This window comes from Mastomys coucha, chromosome X (assembly GCF_008632895.1).
Source record: "Mastomys coucha isolate ucsf_1 chromosome X, UCSF_Mcou_1, whole genome shotgun sequence".
Lineage (NCBI taxonomy): Eukaryota > Metazoa > Chordata > Mammalia > Rodentia > Muridae > Mastomys > Mastomys coucha.
In genome coordinates, this window is record NC_045030.1 from 15,842,843 (window position 1) to 15,849,725 (window position 6,883).

Genomic DNA, 6,883 nt, shown 5'->3' on the forward strand with positions numbered 1-6,883 from the left:
GGAGAGGGAGAGGGAGAGGGAGAGAGACTCAGCTTCTATGAGGGTGAGGGTGTTCCCCCACCCACTCACACACTCCTGCCTCACCGCCCTGGCATTCCCCTACACTGGGGCATCAAGCCTTCATGGGCCAAGGGTCTTTCCTTATTTGGTACTAGACAGGCCTCCTCCTCAGGCTGGGGGCGGAGGTGGGAGGGGGGAACTACTTTGCAGAGGCAGAGGGCCTCCAGCAGTCACATAAAGACATTGTGTCGTCAGTTATGCAGGCAGTGGTTTCAGGGACAGCAGGTGTGACTGCTTCAGTCTAGCCTGGACTCTGAAGCTGCCTGGAGGGTCTCTGTAGCGACCAGAGCCTACGCCAGCTAGAACAAACAGCAATGGCGGCCTCGATGGCCTCCCATCGACCCATCAAGGGAATCCTGAAAAAAAAGACCACCTCCGTGTCTTCGCCAGTAGTGGCCTCTGCTGAACAGCCCCACCTGACTTTCGAAAAGAAGCAGAATAAGAAGTCCCAGAAGTGGGACGAAGTTAACATCCTAGCAACGTATCATCCAGCTGACAAAGACTACGGTCTGATGAAAATAGATGAGCCAAACACTCAGTACCACCACCATACAATGGCTTATGATGCAGAAGCTGATAGTGATTCCGAATGCAATGAAATGATGAATCCAGATATTTTACATAAGAAATTAGCTGTTGAAGTCCCTGGGCCAAAGGATGTGAATGTGGAACAAGAAAGTAGTGAAGAGGAAGAGGAGGCCCTCTCCCCTCAAGAGCTGGAAAAGAAACGGCAATTTGAAATAAAAAGGAAGCTTCACTACAACGAAGGACTGAATATTAAATTCGCCAGACTATTAATTTCAAAAGATGATGATGAAGATGAAGGACTGTCAGGGACTGCAGACTGAGACAGCAGAAATATTGAAGAGTCGAATCAAGGTTCTTCTGAAAATCACCATCTGCAACTGGAATCACAAAGTTCATAAAAGAAATGTGTTCAACCTAGCAGTCAAATACACACCTTGTTAATATACTATACTGTTTCTTCATGATTTTCTTAACAAAATACATATTGTTTACATATTGTTAAGAATTAAGATCATAGAGCCTGAGTAGATGGAAAATGCCTAATTAATGCATATATTCTAGTGCCTCATAGTTCACCAGAAATTACAGTGTAATGTCAATAATTCAAAACTACTTTCCTTTTGAAAGAGCACTGGTTAATTTTTATAAGATATTATATAGCTTTTTATGCTTTAATTAATATATTAAATAAGCGTCATAGGAGAAATTAATTTATTTTTGTCACTTCTAGATGGTGGTATTCTTATAAAATGTTTAGGGGTAGTTTCATGCTTTTTCGCTATTTAATAAAAAGCCTATTCATACAATAGGATATGTGGGTGGATAAATATTTAGGCAGAAAGAGATTTTTTTAAAATGTATTTTTCGCTTGTTTTGGCTAATTGAGAAGGCATCCAAGCTGTTGTCTAATCAATAAGCTTTAAAATATCCTGTTCATTTCATTTGTGCTCAAAAGGAAAGGAGTGAAAATGTTTTTTCATCCAAACTGGTTTCTCCCATTCCCGTCCACACTCAAATAAATGACCAGGTTTAAGTTGCATTGACATCTGCTCTGCTTGTCTTAGTACGATGTGTAGACTTCAGACAAGCGTTTTAATACCATGTGATATCTCATTGTTCCCTTTATTTAATACTTGCCTTAACCTACTCTGTTTTCCTATTTCCTCTGCCTATACACATACAGTTGTAAAGATTGTATTATAGGATGACAAAGGCTGTTGGACATGAGGAACTCTTCTTGCATATTCTGTCATTTGCTGCAGTTGTGAATTCTCAGTTTGACACCTCCTAGTTCTAATACATAACGGAACCAGACCTAGTAGTAGCAATACTGTGGCAGAAAGGACAGCTAAGCAGCTTAGTATCTCTATTCTGATTGATAGTTTGGTCAGTAAATGGCTGATATTAGTTTATTTGACATTAGACCTTAGAAAACAACTAAGGCTTTTTTACACAACACATTGTATATAATCAGAAAATGATTGTTCTTGAATGTATAGATAGAATTATACCTGAACATTTTTAAATAAGATTCTGAAGAGTCTCTGCATAAACGGAATATGATAATGTACACTGTGCCAAATGAACATGACCACTCTAACATGATAGAAATTATTTGGATTTTCCCCCTGAAACGAATGCATGACAGTTCTTCTAAGTCTGACTTATTTTGCATTTTCCTGTGAAAGAATTTTTCAAAGAGGTGGTAATATGTATGCTTTTCCAGATCTTTCTACAGATGACATCTAATGGGCATATGTGACTATAAGGCATTTCCACATACCAAAAATAATATATTCATTATAACACTTATTTTTCATAGTGGCCCCAAATAATCATAGAATTAAATGTTCGGTAGATAGAAAACTGTGCTTCACATGTTTTATTATTTAAAGAGGTAAAGATTATTATTAATTATATTTTATAGAGGAAGAACCTGTGGGAACAGTAAGATAGGTCAACAGATAAACTGTGCTCAACTCCAAACCTTAGGAACTAGAAACCACATGCTACAAGGAGAAAACCAATTCCCTCAGATTATTCTGATTTTCACATGCTTGCAATAGAATGTGTCCCAATCCCCAAAATGAACAAATTCAAGAATCCATAGTTGTCAACTAGAAAGCAGCACCCTGAAATTGGAAAAAGTTCGGCTTGACTTGAGAATCCTCATGCTACACTGTTTCTTTAATATGCGTGCAATTTTACAAACCATTAAAATATGACATAAATCTCCTTTGAATCCACAAAAACTTTATATACACATGAGAGATTCTGTTCTGAATGGCATTATAGTTGCCCATGTGGGAAAAACAATTTCTTCAAACTTAAATGAGAGCAAAAATTCTTGTGAAAAACTTTCTACTAGCCTGTTAGTTCAGAATTGCCCTCCTGTTCAACTACATTGTTTTGCTTTGTTTTGGATTATGCATCACTCACTTTCTAAAATAAAACTATGAAAACACTAAGAATTATCAGATGTGAAAATAGAACCACATGTCACCAACTAACCTCTTAGCTATGAAGACTAAAAGAGTAGCATTTTAGAAGAGGTGTATTCTTTAAAACAAAACAAAACAAAACAAAACAAAAAAACAAAAAACTTGGGATTAAAAACTCTGGGTGTAACTGACTAACAAGAGAATATCTTAAGAACAATAGTTCTTTTTTTCACTCATTTAGTAGCTTAAAATATCTAGAGATTTACTATCTAACTGCTCTGAAGGCTAGAAATCCAAGAATCAGTTTCACTGAGTCAGAATGAAGGCACAACTTTAGATCATTGGGATTCTCACCCATCATCAATGGAGCTTCAGTCTGCAGAAGACAGAGCATTACAGAAATCATCTACATAAAACATACACAGTAACACCATTTTAATATAAGAACAGTGCCCCCTCCTTCAGTAAGATATCTTCACAGCTGTGCATTGTCTATGCTGCATTTCAACTCCATCCAATGGAATCTAATACACATGGCTGTTATATTAGCAGATAGGTCTAAATTCTGTCTTTGTAAAACCTCAGCTCTCCTTTCTATTCACATAGTCTGTGTTTGATATACATCAGGCAGTCTAAACAAGGTTCCTGCAACAATTCTGCTCCTCTCCTTCCATAGACACCCCCTTCACTGACTGAACTTCTCTTCTTCATAAAGCTTTTACTCAAATTCAAGAATGATGTACACAGGGAAGAATGGAAACTGCAAAAAAGATAGTTTTACATTGTTCCACTTCCCTTGTCTTGTAAACAAGATATTTTGAATGATAAGGTGAAAGAAAAGAAAACAATATCCTCAAGGTTTCCTCTAGTCTCTGGATTGAAATCCATATCTAAAAACTTGCTTTTTTCTTGTTTCCTTTTTCCTTTTATTAACAATAGATTTTTTTCATACAATATATTCTGATTGTAGTTTCCCTCTCAGTTCCTCTGAATATCTAGATTCATGCCCTTTTTGTCTCTCTTTAGAAAACTAATAGGTATCTAAGGAATAATAATAAACTTAAATGTGATAAACAAAAAACAACTTGGAATATGACAAAACAAACAAGAAAAAGACCAAAAATAAAAAGCACAAGAAATGCATATAAACACAAAGACACATGGGTTTGCAGACAAGGAAATCACATTAAAAAACAAAACTGTCAGTCATAATATAAATTCAGTAAGTCCTGTATAGTAGTAAAACAAAAATAAAAACTAAATTGTACAGAAATTTTAATGCAGCAACATGGCTGTATTAGTCATATGTAAAGACCTATATCTTTGTGGTCTGGCTGTTATGCAGACATAGTCTTAGTACACATCTTTAATTCCTTTGTAGAGAATCCTTTAGCTCATGCCTTTAAACCCAAATGATGATATCTAATTGAGGGGCAGACAAAGTGATGAATTAGAGAAAGGTTTGACAGAATGAGTCAGAGATAGAATATCCCCAGCTCTCAGGAGAAAAGCAATTTAAGAGCAGTGCAGTTCAGAACAGTTCATGGCAATTCCATTTGAAGGAGTTCATTTCAGAGTAGTTCAGTTAGTTTGAGTCAGTTGGGGGTCAGTGAGTACAGTGCCTTTGAGTTCATTTGTGCGTTTGTGCATTTCAATTGGGAGTCAGTTGGAGTCAGTTGGGAGTCAGTTGAGAGCCAGTTGGATGTCAGTCCAGTGAGTACAGTATAGTGGAATTGAATTGATTTGTGAGATTGTACAGTTCAGTGCAGGTTAGCAGAGGCAGTTGAAGCCAGAGAATAAGAAGGATCCAGAAGATTAGAACAAATTGCCAGAGTTAGTTTGAGGTGAAGCAGAGAAACCAGTTTAAATCACTCAGCATAGAGAGTAGTTTGAGGCAGACAGAATGGCCAGAACCACAAAGCCAGAGTTCATCAGTAAGCCTCCAAGGCAAGAATTACATCTGGTGAATAAAAGTTACTTTTACACTAAATATAAATTACTGAAATGCCACTACTTAAGATTCTGAGACAATGAACCTACAAAGAGTCTATTGAGTTAATTTTGTTAATCTCAGTTAAGCAAGAATAGTTTATTGAATGCACACCCCAGACTGAAGGAGCAGGACCATAGAAGACTCACAGCAACCAAAGTGTAAGGCTAGTCTGTTCTTAGGGCTATTTTTATTTATAGGATAAAACAGGGTTCAGAAGATCAGAAGGTCAGGGTGGAGAAAGTAATACATTTTGGCTAAACAGAAAAAGTATTGTTGAAAGCTTTTGGTGCAGCTTCTAGAAATTTGGCATTTGCCACTGGGCTTGGACAAGGACATAGGCTCAGATAAGAATATTAGAAACAGTGACCATGGGGCTTTGCTTACTACTTTGCTGGATTACTACCTTATGTGATCACTTTGCTTAATACTTTACTTATTACCTTGTGTGATCATTTTGCTTACTATGATTACTTGTGTGACCTCCTTCTCTACTACTCTACTTTGCTTGATTACTTTGTCTTTCATCTGAGAACTGATCACATTTTTTTTTTTTGGATATACCTAGAATGATATAAAAGCAGACTGGAGAGAAATAAAGCTGCTTCAGAGCCTCAGTACGGGCTGGAGTCATGTTGTAATTTTGTCCAATTGTTTTTTTTTTTCAATCCTCACTCCCTTGCTTGAGACCTGTTGACTGATTGAGCTGGCTTAGTCAGATGGCGCCTCAACATTGGAGCCCAAGTACAGCGGATATAGTCAGTGAAGGACACCACTGAGAGGAGCACTCGAAAAGGAAAATGAAAGGTAAAGGAAACCAAAAGCTAAAGGAAAATAAAAGATTTGGTCCAGCAGTGAATAAATTTTGTAAAAAAAAGAGACAAGATAATGGTAGAATGTAAATGAAAAATAAAGGAAAATAAAGTAGATCTGGAATAAACCTTATAAGAATGGGGCCCATGGAACTTTAAAACAATATCTTCATAAAATTAAAAGAGGGGAGAATTACATCTCTGTACACTATAAATTTTTTACATCTTTAAAATTTTGGAGCCAAGAAACGCTCTGCTGAGTGTCTATGATATCCTACAATTCACCATACTTATATTTAAATGAAATGGAAAGATCACATGACAGGCCAATGACAAGGACCCAATCCTGTACTTATATGGGGAAGAGGGCATGTTTGTGTTTTTTCATAAGAAGAAAATGAGGTGTGGTGGTTGCCAGAAAGGCTGGTGTGACAAATGGAACAATCCCTCCTTCCCACTGATTCCCTTACTGATATGATGATGATGATGATGATGATGATGATGATGATGATGATGATGATGATGATGATGATGATGGGTGTGGTTCCTTCACACAGTGAAGTCCACTGGGCCTATGTTCCTGACCTACCACTGATACATCCAGCAGTGTGGCCGAGACTGGAGATTCTTGTGCTTGGATCACCCTGGACAAAGAACCATCTTATAGTAAGACTATGACTTTCAATGCATTTGGTGATGAGATTTCTGTTTGCTTTATAAAAATAGTATGAGTGTATTTCTGTGTTTCCTTATAATTGGAATCTCTTATTAATTGGTGAAGTTAAAATTTTGTTTCTTCTATGGTATTTAATGTAAGTTGTGTTTGATTATAATTTTCTAGTTGTGTTACTGTATTGAAATCTGGTATGTGTGTTATGGTGGTCTATCAATCAGATTTTGTATTATTACCTGAGAGTATTACAGGACTTTGGTATTCTAAAAAGGACTTGCAAATATTTGAAGAAGTGAGTCAGACTTTAAGCAGAAGCAAGAGGGTAGTGGGCTTGATTATTGTTGGTACAGCAGCTTTGATTATGAAAGACCCCCATGGG

General features: G+C 36.9%; 1 pseudogene; it reads left to right on the top strand.

Annotated features, from left to right (window-relative positions):
• The first annotated feature begins 282 nt into the window (after positions 1–282).
• LOC116091978 lies at positions 283–1,036 on the top strand (annotated as a pseudogene).
• The last annotated feature ends 5,847 nt before the right edge of the window (positions 1,037–6,883 follow it).